The sequence below is a fragment of the Schistocerca americana genome, chromosome X (genome assembly GCF_021461395.2).
Source record: "Schistocerca americana isolate TAMUIC-IGC-003095 chromosome X, iqSchAmer2.1, whole genome shotgun sequence".
NCBI classification, from domain to species: Eukaryota; Metazoa; Arthropoda; class Insecta; order Orthoptera; family Acrididae; genus Schistocerca; species Schistocerca americana.
This window is the reverse complement of record NC_060130.1, coordinates 484,598,551-484,612,544: the sequence shown is the minus strand read 5'-3', so window position 1 is coordinate 484,612,544 and position 13,994 is coordinate 484,598,551.

The window sequence follows — 13,994 nt, the reverse complement described above, 5'->3', positions numbered from 1 at the left end:
TTGCAATACACATGTGAACTTTTCTTTCAGACAGAATGCTATTCTGTGTTGTAGGTGTTGCAGGTAATGGCTCAAGAGGATTGAATAAGTCCTCAAACTCTACTAATACCTTTTCCATGACTATACTATCTTCTCGTTTCAAATACACAGCTTTTGTGCATAATACAGCTGTACTGACAGTTTGTTTATGGCTAAGGTCCACATTTCACCTGTCTAAATTGTTCTCATCCAGAACTTTCAAAATGGCGACTAACAATCCTTTAGTCAATGTCACTACATCAGTGCCAAAATTATACATACTGACAGGAATCACGTGTTCTTCATCTAATTCTTCTACGCCTACAACTTACAGCAGTGTTGTAAGAGTACAAGAAGTAGATGAGGAACGTGTGATTCTAATGAGTACGGGTAATTTTGGTACCAATGTAGTGAATCTGACTAAAGGATTCTTAACTGCTAGTTTGAACGTTTGCGATGAATCTACTTCGTCGTTGTCCTCTAATGTCCCTATCACATATAAGATATTGGTCAGTAAGTTTGTATCTAAGCCAAAGTAATTACCCCGATCCCAGCAGCACTTATTAAGTAAATCGAGTCTTAATGAATGTTTTCGTTTAATTGGTTCAGTCTTCACGGCAGGATAGCCTTGGAACATTGCATTATACGCTGCGAAAGATCAATTTTGGCATGATGTTTATTTAAGAAATCCAACCCTAGGATTGCACAGAACCCTTCACATGCATGGGCAAAACTTCCATAACCCCACGAAACTGGTTTGATCCAACGTGAAAACGTAGTATTTCTGAAACATAGCAATGCCGTATCATTATTTCCTACCCCACATAACCTCTAACGCAGACATTTGAACTTCCTCTTACTGAAAGGATGCAGATTCGCCAGAAACATGTGTGCCCTTATATCCAACAGTAACGTATACTCTCTACTATCTGCTGTTCCAATTAAGTAACACTCTGCGTCTGCATACGTCTTCATACAACTGAAGTTAATTGGGAACGTCGTATGGCAGATTTGGAGATCTCGTTCGTGGACAACGAACGATAACTTCGTCGTTACCAGTTTCCGTTTTTAATTCAACAATCCTGTTGCCCAACCACTCCGCAGTTGTTCCATTGTTGTTGGCACCTCTGCTTCTGAATGTGGTCTGTATGCTCATATCTAGAATTCCTTACATCTGTTGAAGAGAAACCCCTTTTGTCTTATATCCACCCCACTATGTGTATTTCTTTGAGATCTGTGGCTGCCTAGATGCAGAAGACAGGTCGTTCAGGTTTTATTTAAGCACCATCCTTGACATACTGGGTGGATACCTACTTAGGAGAGCATCGAATGTCCTGCTCCCTGAAGAATAACTGTGTCTGTCTCGCTATTACCCATCAGCTGATAGGTATCGACACTGATCTTTCTCATCCTATGGTGACACTTCGCTCAGCAGCTCACGAAAGGGCCTTGTATTATCCAGTTTCTTGTAGCTCTGCTTGCGTCGTTCCTGAACTTTTTGTGATGTATGCAGATTCCTCAAGTTCTATTGGTACATCACTTGTGCCTTTGCTTCACCTCTTAAGCACAACTTGGTCATTTATAATAATTGCTCGTCTGTCCTGCAACGCAGCGCTGAGGCAGCTCCTAGATCATCTGTAAACGCCAACACATTTTCCGTTGTCTTGCCCAAACAGGGGTTAACCTAATTGCGGCAGTTGGTTCTAGCGAAGGTGCGATTAAATCTGGAATAAGGCCTACCCAGCCGGCCAATTGCTTCTGCGTGTGTGTATCTAGTGTAGATTGAACCACCTCTTGCGAGGAGAAACCCTGTGTACCTGTCATTGTGGAACTGTTACCCATCAAAAGAAATTCAGCAATAGAGAAAGCACAGAGACAACAACAATATCGGCAATCGTAATAGTATCACATCACTTCTAGGTGTTTCATCTGATCGCAAGCTACCTTGATGCTATAGACGGCTCAGCAAAATGACTGTAGCGTTGTAATGTGTGCACTGTGAGCCAATATGTTGGATTGTGTGCACCTCACTGGCAACACGCCAGAATAATCTTCCCTAGTGTTTCCTTGGAAAGATCGTAAGGTTCTTCAGGCCTTAGAAATTCCACCTCCAACTTTCTCTAACAGTCTGCTTGCCCAAAAATTCTTCTTGCACGTGGGTGGGAGGGGAAAAAATGTAAAACCCACTCATCACACTGCGTTACTGAAGCTGTGAGTTGGAGCTCGTTAAAAGACTCAATAAACAGGTACGACGATGACATTTTTACAGGTCAGAAGAGTCTTAGATTGTGACCTAAAGCAAAGTTACACCACTTGATAATCGCCGTATGGTCGAAACTGCAATAGTTCAAATAAATAAATTTACATTTAAAAGCGACTATGATGACTCTACAGCCCTTTAAATGACTGTGAACTCCTGCTACTAGAAGCTAAATGAAGATATACACTGAAGAGCCAAGGAAACTGGTACACCTGCCTATCATGCAGGGCTCTCGTGAGCACGCAGAAGTGCCGCAACACGACGTGGCATGGACTCGACTAATGTCTGAAGTAGTGTTGTAGGGAACTGGCACCATGCATCCGTAAGAGTACGAGGAGGTGGAGATCTCTTCTGAACAGCGCGTGGGAAGGCAGCACAGATATGCTCAATAAAATTCATGTCTGGGGAGTTTGGTGGCCAGCGGAAGTGTTTAAACTTAGAAGAGTTCTCCTGGAGCCACTCTGTAGCAAGCCTGGACGTGTGGGGCGTCGCATTGTCCTGTTGAAATTGCCCAAGTCCGTCGGAATGCACAGTGGACATGAATGGGTGCAGGTGATCAGACAGATGCTTATGTACGTGTCACCTGTCAGAGTCTTATTCCAATTGCACCCGCCCCCCCCCCCCGCCCCACAACATAACAGAGCCTTTGAACAGTCTCCTGCTGACATGTAGGGTCTATGGATTCATGAGGTTGTCTCCATACGCATACACGACGATCTGCTCCATACAGTTTTTCGAGGCGAAAAGGGAGGAAAACTGTACTGAATTCCTTCCAAAGGGAGAGATGCAACAAGAAGGAGAATATGATGAAAATCAGTAAAGCCAACTGAAAGCCCATAAGAGATTCTCCCTTGTGTGTGGTAGGTACAGTTTTTATTCATAAGTGCAAATCATCTTAAAGTTTGAGATCCACTGTGGAACAAACTTGCTGCATTTTTACGTACCCGGATGACTCGTGAGGACGGGAAGGAGACGGCCTCACATCAGCAGTCACCTGTGAGCTGGGATGAAGATCTGACAGCCGAAGACTGGCAAGCGGGAGTCCGTTGTTCGAGTCCGGGACACTGGCCTTCCCCCGCCGCGCCGCTCCGCTAGCCGACGCACAACACACGCGGCCGCTTAGAGAAGAGAAACACTGGGACGCCACATCCAAGGTATCACCATCCGATGCACGACTTCGCTCGCAATAATTAAACGGGCCACCTCGCGCTGCGCGTCTCCAATCAGCTGGGCGAGACGGCGACAGGAGATACACACTGCCACGCGTAATCAGACGCCACCGCTGCCGCAGCAGAAGGCTTCGCAAACGACACAGCTGCCGCTCTCAGAGCCAGGACATCGAGTAAGGAAACAGTTGTACAAATCTTCAATAAAAGTTATCTTATGTAAAAATGCTGTTTTATTCTACCTCATACCCGAGCCAAGGAAGAACCCACCCTGCCCACATGTTGTTAAGAGAGAAAAATTAATTTATTTACTATTATCACCCTGACATAATGCTTTAGAATCAAATGCCCTTAGGAGTAATGCTCATCCTGACAATTGACTAGCATCAAAAGAGAAAACCCAGTTACATTTAGTATCAGAACTGTTACATTTGGTGTCAGAGAAAATACCCTTGGCTCAATATGAGGTGTGAATGACAGTCACTAAAGGTCCACAGCTAGTATTGTTTAATGTGTGAAAGGATAAAGGTTTGCATAGCAGTTGGATAATTTTCTTTATTTAGAAGTGTATTTTCTGCCATAATTTTAAGAGTTTATCGAAAATATTTAAACATCTTATTAATTCAGAGTAGTAAGATTGTGTAACTAACAGTTTGTAAAATGATGACACGAAATCGTACAAAGTCAGAGTCAGCGCCACAAGCGGTTTCTATCGAGGAAGTTATTCAGAGCTTAGTTAATCAGATAGCACAGCTTAAAAGTGATAATAATACATTATTTAAACAGTTGTGTGACTTCAGGCAAACCAGTTCAATCCCTCCCATCCTAGATTCCTCAGCAGCAGCCTTGGTAACTCCTTTTTCAGGTAAACCTGGCGACGATATAACAGCCTTTTTTGATGATTTAGTAGCAGCTGTAAAGTTAGGATCATGGTCAGATGAACAGCTCTTACAAATGTTAAAGTTAAGATTGCTAGGAGAGGCTAAAGCACATGTACACTCCTGGAAATGGAAAAAAGAACACATTGACACCGGTGTGTCAGACCCACCATACTTGCTCCGGACACTGCGAGAGGGCTGTACAAGCAATGATCACACGCACGGCACAGCGGACACACTAGGAACCGCGGTGTTGGCCGTCGAATGGCGCTAGCTGCGCAGCATTTGTGCACCGCCGCCGTCAGTGTCAGCCAGTTTGCCGTGGCATACGGAGCTCCATCGCAGTCTTTAACACTGGTAGCATGCCGCGACAGCATGGACGTGAACCGTATGTGCAGTTGACGGACTTTGAGCGAGGGCGTATAGTGGGCATGCGGGAGGCCGGGTGGACGTACCGCCGAATTGCTCAACACGTGGGGCGTGAGGTCTCCACAGTACATCGATGTTGTCGCCAGTGGTCGGCGGAAGGTGCACGTGCCCGTAGACCTGGGACCGGACCGCAGCGACGCACGGATGCACGCCAAGACCGTAGGATCCTACGCAGTGCCGTAGGGGACCGCACCGCCACTTCCCAGCAAATTAGGGACACTGTTGCTCCTAGGGTATCGGCGAGGACCATTCGCAACCGTCTCCATGAAGCTGGGCTACGGTCCCGCACACCGTTAGGCCGTCTTCCGCTCACGCCCCAACATCGTGCAGCCCGCCTCCAGTGGTGTCGTGACAGGCGTGAATGGAGGGACGAATGGAGACGTGTCGTCTTCAGCGATGAGAGTCGCTTCTGCCTTGGTGCCAATGATGGTCGTATGCGTGTTTGGCGCCGTGCAGGTGAGCGCCACAATCAGGACTGCATACGACCGAGGCACACAGGGCCAACACCCGGCATCATGGTGTGGAGAGCGATCTCCTACACTGGCCGTACACCACTGGTGATCGTCGAGGGGACACTGAATAGTGCACGGTACATCCAAACCGTCATCGAACCCATCGTTGTACCATTCCTAGACCGGCAAGGGAACTTGCTGTTCCAACAGGACAATGCACGTCCGCATGTATCCCGTGCCACCCAACGTGCTCTAGAAGGTGTAAGTCAACTACCCTGGCCAGCAAGATCTCCGGATCTGTCCCCCATTGAGCATGTTTGGGACTGGATGAAGCGTCGTCTCACGCGGTCTGCACGTCCAGCACGAACGCTGGTCCAACTGAGGCGCCAGGTGGAAATGGCATGGCAAGCCGTTCCACAGGACTACATCCAGCATCTCTACGATCGTCTCCATGGGAGAATAGCAGCCTGCATTGCTGCGAAAGGTGGATATACACTGTACTAGTGCCGACATTGTGCATGCTCTGTTGCCTGTGTGTATGTGCCTGTGGTTCTGTCAGTGTGATCATGTGATGTATCTGACCCCAGGAATGTGTCAATAAAGTTTCCCCTTCCTGGGACAATGAATTCACGGTGTTCTTATTTCAATTTCCAGGAGTGTATTATACCATGAAAAATTACGGAATGCTCTAACATTTGAGGAATTGAAGAAAGGTTTACTTAAACGTTTTCAAAAACAGAACAGCTGTAGATTTTATAGGGAACAGTTAAACACTACCACTCGGAGGCAAAACGAGTCGTTAGAAAGCTTTGTAGATAGGGTTAGAATAGTTAATATTAACACCTATCAGTTGACAACTAGTGATGAAGCAAATAAAGTTATTTTACAAGAGGCAGAAGATAGAGCTCTGGATACATTTTTACGTGGGTTACCTCCTGAAACGTCCCGTCGTGTCAGAGCCGAGTTTCCTAAAACTTTAGCAGAAGCTGTATCTGTGGCGACGGCTTTCGAAGAAATAGACATTGCCACCAGATACAAGGAGAAGCGAAATGTGTTTTCAGCAGGAGTAGGATGTTTTAGGTGCGATCGACAGGGAAATATAGAAAAAAACTGCAGACAACCTCAATGCACTAATTGTCAAAGAATAGTTCACACATTCAAGGAATGCAGGTCTAAGAAAGTTTTTGGAAACAGAAATCAGTTAAACTCCAACGGGAATGTCGGAGCCGCCGCCAGGCGTTCCCAATAAAATTTCATGCCATTAAGGCGAATGTGAAGGCGGAATGCTGGTTATCTGCTACCATACAGGATAAAGAGGCAAGGATACTGGTGGATACAGGCGCAAACGTATGAATAGTGAGTAATGAATGTATTGGAGAAAAGAAATATGACCCTCCAAGGTATAGATTGAGTGGGGTAGGAGGAGGTACAGTGAAGTCATTAGCATGTACATCATTGATTTTCTATATTCACGGTGTACAATTTCAAGGAGATGTAGAAGTGATAACAAAGGTAACTGACGGGTACGATGCGATCCTAGGACTGGATTTCCTGAATAGACATCACGCTAAAATCGACCTCAGACAGCAAATTGTAGAACTTAGCGGAATAGTGTTTCAGCTAAGTGACACCGCTGCAAAGGGCCCGCTGCCGCAAGATTTCCCCAACCGGAAAGCGAAATCAACTGAACTGCGTGCAACGTCCTTGAAGGTTGATTCGCGGGATAAGATACCATTTGGCTCAGGAAAACTTTTCTGGATGACCGTTGACCCCGAGGTACCTACAGATACAGTGTGTCTAATAGAGCCACTAGAGGAAAATGAGGAATTAGACGTATCACATTGTTTTGTACGTCGAAGTGTTTTACGGATTCAAGACGTTGAGGGAGTAAGAAAAGTACCGGTACATATTGACAACTTCGGAGTGGAGGACAAAGAGTTGCATAAGGGAATATTAGTAGCTACAGTCAGTACTTTTGAAGAATAAGATTTCATTTGGTCAGGTATTAATGATGGTCAGAAACCAGACACCTATAAAACCGCATTACGCCAGAAGATTGAGCATTTGAAAGGAAATGATAGAGACACGATAGAAGCAGTTTTAGTTGAGTTCCAAGATTTATTTAATGCAGAAGGTCCATTTCCAGCAACAGATATCACACAGCATAGGATCCCAACAGGAAATAGCTCCCCAGTTTGTAGGAAGCCTTATAGAGTTCCACATCACTTACAGCCAGTACTGGATGAATTTTTAGAACAGCATCTAAAAGATGGAATTATAGAATATTCTGATTCGCCTTATAATTCAAATATTGTAATTATTCCAAAGAAGTCTCCCGACGGTACGAAACGATATAGATTCTGTTGTGACTACAGACACCTTAACAAACAATCTCAGATGTTTATCGTCTTCCAAACATTACAGATATCATTGACAGTTTGGGTAACAGTAAATACTTTTCAACAATCGATTTACTTAGCGGATATCATCAATTGGAAGTTGCACCGGAAGATAGGCATAAAACAGCATTTTCTACCTCTGGAGGCCACTGGCAATTTAGGTCACAATCTAAGACTCTTCTGACCTGTAAAAATGTCATCGTCGTACCTGTTTACTGAGTCTTTTAACGAGCTCCAACTCACAGCTTCAGTAACGCAGTGTGATGAGTGGGTTTTACATTTTTTTCCCCTCCCACCCGTGTGCAAGAAGAATTTTTGGGCAAGCAGACTGTTAGAGAAAGTTGGAGGTGGAATTTCTAAGGCCTGAAGAACCTTACGATCTTTCCAAGGAAACACTAGGGAAGATTATTCTGGCGTGTTGCCAGTGAGGTGCACACAATCCAACATATTGGCTCACAGTGCACACATTACAACGCTACAGTCATTTTGCTGAGCCGTCTATAGCATCAAGGTAGCTTGCGATCAGATGAAACACCTAGAAGTGATGTGATACTATTACGATTGCCGATATTGTTGTTGTCTCTGTGCTTTCTCTATTGCTGAATTTCTTTTGATGGGTAACGGTTCCACAATGACAGGTACACAGGGTTTCTCCTCGCAAGAGGTGGTTCAATCTACACTAGATACACACACGCAGAAGCAATTGGCCGGCTGGGTAGGCCTTATTCCAGATTTAATTGCACCTTCGCTAGAACCAACTGCCGCAATTAGGTTAACCCCTGTTTGGGCAAGACAACGGAAAATGTGTTGGCGTTTACAGATGATCTAGGAGCTGCCTCAGCACTGCTGACGATTGCTAAGCCAACACAGACAAAACTTTTGGAAGAAATATCACCGTGTCCCTCCTACTGATAAAAACCATGAGTTTTAAGAGAAAGGCAACAACAGTATCCAAAGTGCTATCCTTTGCTCAAAATATTGGAACCGTAAAGAAAAAGAGGGATAAGAAAAGAAAAGAAATGATACAGAAAAAAGGCACAAAAGAACGGCAAAGGAAAGTACTAATGAAAAGGGAAACAGACAGATGAAACTAAAAAAGAAAAATACTTTAAACAGCTCACCGTATTCATCACACGCAGAAAGCTACAACAGTGAAGTCATTGTAGAGGATTACAAAAGCAACTTTGATGAAAGGGATAAAGATGAGTGAGTTGGATGTGGTGAAATCTATTGCGAAACTAGTAAAAACGACGATGAATTCAGAGTGTTTCCTGTTCACGATGGGCACATTAATGTTGTTCAACATTTGGTAACAAGTATAACTGCTATGGTGAGAGAAAGATAGGCTAATGTTTGAACAAAGCCGACAGCTCATTAGAAAAGCCAATGTCCATCATGATTTATAGTAAACTGATAAACTGTTAAGGGGTACAATATTTAATAGTATAATTCTGTATTCATTAAACATATTCCAAATAAAATTATGTAATTTTAATTGACTCTTTTCTTCACGTATAAACCGAGACAAATATGATGGAATGAGATTCGAATCTGCACTCTAATGATTACTCTGCTGATTTTTCCCCTGTTTGTGTGGTTAAAGCCCTGCGGAAACGCTCGCAGAACATGCATCTTTGTTTCAAAATTTGCATTAACGGATAATCCAACCTGGACACCGTACTTATCAGGTGAGCGTTGCCTGTCTAAAATCAAACCTCACTTTACGGCAGTAATGACGCTCGAAACCTTTAAACTCGATTTTCTCAACATTTCACAAATTGCATCTAACTGTCTTTGGATGTTGATATTCGAGCTCCGCACATCACTTAACGTAAGCATAAAAAAGTTACAAAAATCCGATTGCCATGTGGTCTGCTTGTTAGAGCGGAACTTTGATGACGCGAAGGGAGTAAATACCAATAAAATAGGACCAAAAACGCACATATTTCAATGTCGTGACACACTGATATATTTTCTTCTAAAATAATGACATTATCTAAACAACAAACTGTTTCTGCTTACCTGATAGTGTTGCACAGCTATTCAGTCTTCAAAGTGCAGATGTGGGATTTCAATGAAGCGGTCAAAGCAAAGTGGTACAGGACAGTATTTACATCTGACTAAAGCCACTTTTCCGCATTGAACATCACTTTCACATTCAGTTAGTCCAATATCAAACGGCACATTAATTACGTTTTCAAATGATGGTATTGGCATGTCAGCGGCATAGCATGTATTTTACTAAGCATATTGTAACACGGACTAGTACGTCGGTGCAGAAAGTTGATTTGATAGCACAGAGTGAAGTCTGACACTGAAATAACGATGATGAATCTTTACTTCTAATTTTTCACTTTGTAGTCTTACAAAATGAACGATCCTTCTCATCTTGTGCTTACATTGACTAAATAAGTACACCTCAAGAAGTGGACAGTATTTTTTGTCTTATGAGACAATATCTTGAGCGTAACATCCTTGTGCGCATAACTTTCATATTACTGAGAACGATCTTCATGGCGTGACCAGCAATCATACAGTAATAGGCTCTTCGTATCGACGTCCATTTTCACCAAGGACTTTAGTTAGAAAACATTGCACAAGTTCTTTAGTCGTTTTTCCGCTTTTTCTTGTCTCCACGTGAATATTTCTTGGACATATTGTATCAAGTTCCTTTGAAACATCTGGGCCTAAAGTGCTTTGTTGCTCTTGAAAACAGATGTAGAGCTTGTTAGATAATCCACAAATCATTCATAAAACCACGTCAGTTATATATATAGGTATGTGAAGACCTATTGACACACTGCAACAAACTAGCTGTTGTTTTCTCACCTCTGATGAATAGTGTTGATAATGAAGACTTTTCACAATGAAATTAACTTTGGTCACTGTTCCAAATATTTTCTTTCTCTAGACTTCAGTGTGTTACATATTTGTTCACTTCTTTCACAAACCGTTCTGCCTTCTGACGAATGGTATGATCTTCTTCTACGTCCTTGTAAATGACTAATGTAGTAATTTGCGTGGAAGAAATTCCATTATCAATTTAAAATTTGTTGATGAAAGTAACTGAAGCTACGAAACTCTCCAGGCCAACCACTTCAGATTCTTCTAGTGCTCACACTGTCAGATGCCAATAGTGAACAGCATATCCATAAGCTTTTGCGATATTAAATCGTGGCATTACATTCTCTTTTAAAAATTTCAAATGTCACAACCTGTTTCCCTTGAAGACAGCTCGATCTCTCCTCTTCCTAGTCACATAATCTAATATTGCTTGCTGTCTGATTTACGTCGAATGCACCTACAGCGTCTCATAAGTTTGCTCTGTTATCGTTATTTATATCTTGTAATATTTTGGGTGGTTATGGTTCGTATTCCCTTGCACCTGAAGCTTCTTGCTGCTCTGGAGATGAAAATATTGCACTGCTGGACGAGCCAACATCATGTATAAGCGCACCCTGTACATTAAAATCACTATACCAATCCAGAGTATTTTCTTTTTCTTGTATTTGTGAATTATTATGTTATTCACCATATTCGCCAACTCCGTATCCTCGACTCCGATTACGTTTCAGTATTCAGCAACAACATGCTGATAGGCTACAACATGCTACAGTCGGATGGCGCTACCTGACAACAGCTACGTTTTACGTGCAAATGGCTCATAGGACTGTCTTTGTAATGAGCAGTTTATATTCTAAACAGATTTTCTTGTATTTATGAGCATTCTGGCCGATGCACTTTCCTTGCTAGTACTCCCCTATCCTAGGAGAGCTGCAAATGGAGTAAAAGGACAAAGAGATACATCTCGCAAAAGCGAGCCACTTGTTATGAATCTATTAAAAGAGAACAAAATCGCGTATTCACACCGATAAAACTACATTCTAATATCTGCTAGAATGTGAACACTTATGAACTTGGTAAGGAGGCTATTTGTTAAAAATTACTATAAAATGTTGCACGTGCATGTAAAGAATTTATCCAGGCATCAAAGAGAGACAGGGAAGGAGACAGAGAGCGACGGAGGGAGTGAGGGAGGGAGGAAGGGAGACAGAGATAGATAGATAGATAGATAGATAGATAGAGCATTCTGAGAACAATAAAAAAAGGCTCGCACAGCTTGCCTTAAAGGAATGCAACTGTAATCCGTAAGAGATCGAAAGAAAGAAAAAATAATTTTATTTCCCGTAGGCGTCATGTTTCACTTGTGTTGGTACATAAACTAACAGTAGAGAGTATACTGTACGTGTCTTTGATGATTTCTTTAAATAGTTATATAACTCAAGAGATTCACCATAAACACAATTAATTTATAATGACATAATGACACACCATAATTAATGCCAAATAAGATGGCAAAAACATTTGGAGATTAGAAGAAAAGACATGCGTCCGAGGAGAAAAGATTTTCTTCATAAATGGTCAAAGCTGAAGTCATAGTAATACAAAGTAAACAGACAAAATTATTTATAGAATGTCTGCGGAAAAAGACAGTCCTCCAGTTCTGGGATCATTATGCTAACGAAACAGGAGGGAGACACAGAACACATAAATTAGTAGAATCTATCCTTCTCCTCTTCGTAATATACAAGATATTCACTGCAGTTGTCGTCAAACTCATAAAAAAATTTTAATTCTTAATCAAGCACGGGAATAAACGGGCTCTAGAAGTCCATACAGCATAATGCATCAGTTACAATTCGAAAATGAAATTACAGGACGGAGTAATAAGTATGAATTGCAATTTTCTTAGTATTTATTGATTTTTTTAGAAAGCACGTGCCTCTTTTCTAAAAAACTTAGAAATAAGAGTTCTTGGGGGTCACGACATTGATATAACTTGGATGAATGAACAAATTGGTGGATGGATGGATGGCTGAATGGATGGATGGATGGATGAATTTAATTTTGGGCTGTAAACTGATAAGTCATCAGCGTCCGTTTTCAGTGTAGAGGTACGGATAGTTACAATTAACATTAAATACTACATATCCACAAAAGCAATCATTGACGTGTTGCACGTTATGTTACCAGTATCTCTGATGGTGCAGTTGATATAAATTTAAAGCAACGATAAACACTTTATTGCATAAAATATGGCAGAATGATTCCGCAGTTATTCGGATGAACCAGCTATTCAGAAAAACATTAAAATATCCTTAAATAATGAAAATTTTAACCTACAGCTGTATTGTAATTCAAACGTCGTTTATTCAAAACATACTACCAGTATCGACGTGAAAAAGCATCATGTTCGGGCCTCTTTTATGGAAACATACATAGCGTGATAGTAAAGTATAATGAGAGTACTGACACCAAAAATCACGGGGATAAAACACATCGTAAAATTATATGGTAGAGACATACTTCAGGTACCCATACAAAACAAAATTCAACGTCTAATTTATATTGCTTAATTTTGTATATAATAATTACGTTTTTCAATTATGTAATGTACACAAGGAGAGCCCACACGTACAACGAATTATACCAGCAAAGCAAGCGAACTCATGTATATCCATAACTGGAACACCTACGAATACGCGATGTACCAGCAATATAACGAAACAACCTAACAACATAAAATCAAACAGCTGGAGTAAACAGATACAACAAAAATCTAATAAACAAATGTTCATTGGGCAATGCAAATCCACCGAAATAATATCACATATACTCTAAGAACCCCCAATTCATAAACAATGTAAATCACGGTCTAAAACCTAGCATACAAATAGCGTTAAAGTCTAAAAAAAAAAAAAAAAAAAAACACATGCTCCATTGATATTACTATACAGCAATCCAGTCATATCCCTCAACTCCATAAACACACTAGCATAACAAATGTGTAATTTGTGTAAGTAAAAGACCACAAATATGCAATATCGCCAAAGTAACAACAAAACAAATCACCCATGTATTCGCTAATTCCAGGAAATGTACTGGATGTAAAACAATGTTGGCAACAACACTAACATCCACTGTCAATATGTACCCATAGGGATAAAAGTACCGTACGTGATACATATCGACGAACAATTGCCGAAGAACATCTAATGCCAGCATGTTGGACTTCATATTATATCTTTAAATAGGAAGGTATAGCTGATCCGTACACTATGCAGCCATAGTGAAGTCACGTAGGAGTAAAGGCCTTGCCAAATGTGACTGGGGTAGAGTGATCTACTAGCCAGGTCTTGTCGCTAAGACAATTTAATATTTGGTTTCTTCATACAATTACACTTCATATCGTGGATCCATGGAAGCTGTATTAGCCTCTGAACAAAAATAGGCCCAAGAACCCCAGTGCCGTTGTAAAACCTAGCATGTTGCCCTTCATCGAAGTTATGGTAATTTAAATAATGAAGTGAACGATTAAAAAAAACATAAAA